The sequence below is a fragment of the Mauremys mutica genome, unplaced genomic scaffold (genome assembly GCF_020497125.1).
Source record: "Mauremys mutica isolate MM-2020 ecotype Southern unplaced genomic scaffold, ASM2049712v1 Super-Scaffold_100290, whole genome shotgun sequence".
In the NCBI taxonomy this organism is placed as follows: domain Eukaryota; kingdom Metazoa; phylum Chordata; order Testudines; family Geoemydidae; genus Mauremys; species Mauremys mutica.
In genome coordinates this window covers 219,376-222,291 of record NW_025423305.1, presented here as the reverse complement: position 1 = coordinate 222,291, position 2,916 = coordinate 219,376, and the positions used below count along the sequence as shown (strand labels likewise).

The 2,916-nt window shown below is 50.4% G+C and overlaps 1 non-coding gene across 1 annotated transcript; it reads left to right on the top strand.

Moving 5' to 3' along the window:
• The first annotated feature begins 1,111 nt into the window (after positions 1 to 1,111).
• TRNAR-UCG lies at positions 1,112 to 1,184 on the top strand. The gene has a single exon. It is a non-coding gene; the product is annotated as a tRNA-Arg (tRNA).
• Positions 1,185 to 2,916: the final 1,732 nt, after the last annotated feature.

Sequence of the window (2,916 nt, the reverse complement as noted above, 5' to 3'; positions counted from 1 at the left end):
GCCGTCCTGTTCCTTTATCTTGCAAGCTCTGGATGTTCAGCTTCCAATATCCTCTGCCATGGGACAGGGAATTGCCCACATTGAGCACACGGTGAGAGCTGCGTGATCCGAACAGTCCATTGGCACCACCCTGCACTGAGCTGTCGACGTGCTCTCCTTTTTTTTTTTTGGAACATCATCTTAATAAAATGTTGATATTTGTTCAAGATCCAGGCTCCTGTTTCTCTGCGAGGGGTGTGTGTTTGCTCCGGGTTTTAGTCTGCTAACACAGCGAGGGGGCCGATTGAGCCAGACAGATCCAAGTCTGAACCTCGTCCCCCCACAAGCTGAAGGCTTAACTGAAAACAGTTTAAGAAGTGCTCCCGTCTCCGGCACTCAGCTCCCCAGCTCCCAATGGGGTCCAAACCCCAAACAGATCCCTTTTACCCTGTAGAAGCTGTAAAATCCTGTGACCAGGGCAGCTGCCTAGCAGCCTGCGCATCTGCCTGCCAGCGCGAGAGCTCGTAAGGCACTAATCCAGATAGTGGCAACGGGGGGATGAAGAGCCCGCAGAGTGGTGCAGTGGAAGTGTGCTGGGCCCAGCAGTCTATGGATCAAACCATCCTCCACTACCTGTGTGCTTGTTTCTTTTCCCTCTGGGCCTTCAAGTGAGCCGGTGACCAGCAGAGCACCAAGAGCCTAGGCCATGAGGCAAGAGGTGGCTGAGGCAAAGCGGCAGCCTGCCAGGGAGCTCCCCGGCACCTCTGGCTGCCTGGGCTGAAGGCAAGAGGCAGGCCTGGGCCTGGCGAGGGCCTCCTGTCCAGGATTGAGGCTGCAGTGCTACCTGGTCCCCTTTTCCCACCCACACCGGCAGGCGGCTGCTGCAGGAGAACACAAGGGAGGGTCTTGGGACGCCAGGCAGTGCTGTGTGTGTGGCTGTCAGGGGAAAGAGCCTTCTTCTCTAAAGATGGCCGGCAGAAAGGTGGTGCTCAGCTCTGTAAGCGACCTGCCCAGTAGCCTCGCTGCCAGGGGATGCAGACATTTCTGTAAGGTGCAGAAAGAAGGTATTTGGCATCCAAGTTAATATGAGAAATATGCATTTAGGAGATGGAATTTCCATTCTTCCATCAGGGCCCCAGTGGCCTAATGGATAAGGCAATGGCTTTCGAAGTCAGAGATTGTGGGTTCAAGTCCCATCTGGGGTGAAAAAATCCCTCTATATTGCAAGGAAATCTTGGCCTTATTTTCACCAAGGAAGCTGGGAGATGTTTGAACACAAAATACTGGATCTTGGGAACAATCCCCCAGAAATGGCATCTTGACAAATGCTTTCTAAACCCATCAGTAGCAAACAGTTAATACTAGTGTTTGTCTGAGACTAGAGGGAAGGGGAGTGTTTACTCTGACACCTCAGTGAGTGAAACAGATGAAAAGAGCAAGGACGTCCTGTGGAGACAAAGCAGCCCCTGAGAATGAGCAACGGTGTGAAAAGAAGGGGTTCAAATGTGTTAGATGTTAGTTAGTGTTAGAGGGTTTATCCCTTCACCCTCCCATTACTGAGTCCTTCTTGCGCACACACAGAGCAGCAATACCCAAAGTCCCAAGGTGCAAACAATTAGATGTTTATTGGATTGAACTTCCAGCAAGCAATGATTCCTGTTTCCTTCCTCGGTGTCCCCATCCCAGCCCTGACGCCACAGAGCCTTGCCTGTGTCCCTGTTCCCATTCTCCCCCTTAGCAAAACATAGGACATATAGTGACACATTTCCTGATCGGGCCAGGCATCAAGGTGGAAGGTGTTGATATTCCATTTGTCCCACTGCCCCGTGCGTAGTACAGTGCCCTGCACCTTCTCTCGTACGGGCGGGCCACACCTGTTCCAATTAGTGTTCCAGACTTCCCACTATAGTGGGCCCAAGAAGGTTGAGTCCAGGTTGTCTAGTACAGCGGGGAGGGGCTTACTCCATTACTTGTAGGTTATTTCCATAGGCAATGTAACACAAGTATACTTAGCAATACACCAGCCACTGCAACAATCCACAGCAACACCGAGAGACCTGAGCACTGCCGCATGGTCCAACATCCCGGCCACCACCGAAACACCTCCTCTCCTCCTTCGATGGGGTCAAGCACTTAACATGCCCAGGTGCTGGCAGCTGCAATATGCTGCCGCTGCAGGTTTTCGTGCTTTTGTCCATATCATAAGTCCATTGAATGTCCACAGAGAAATGGGTTATTGTCCAAACCAACTTAACCTCATGGTGTGGAATCAGGCTGTATGTGCTGGTTCGATTATTCACAGCAGTAAGATTCACAGATCTATCTGTGCGCCAAAGCCCAGAGAGCAGTGTGTAGTGTGGAATTTGGTTAGGGGCTGGGGTAATTGTGCCCCCAGTAATATGTACATTTCCAGCAAAACACCTCATACACAGTACACCCAATTGTCCACCCCTTACCATGGGCCATTGGGTGTGCTCCTCCACGGCCATCAGGGAGGGGCACGTTCAAACATCTTCTCTGGATTTACACCATTTTACACACCCCTCCATTGATTCCCAGCAAGCAAGTCCCCTTCTCATTATTCCCATAGGGCTTGTGGGGCCCACCTTAGCTGCCGATTCACTTCCAGATACCATGGTAGCTATTGCACAGGTGCTGGCCTCCTAGGAGAGCATTTTGAATTTCCATACACATCTTCCCCCAAATCAGCCTTTTGAAGCCATCCTCACCCATGTCATGAGGTTTTCTGTTCACTGAAACACAACAATCCTAACAACAAGACAAAAACCACAGACAAACAATACAAAACATAGATTCATGGTATTATGGTTTAGTCTTTTGCTGGCACCAGCTTGCTCGTAGAGTGTCTGAAAAACAAAAGAAACAATTCCCCCGGTAGGGACAGATTAGTGCTTAATAATAATAATACCACTTCCT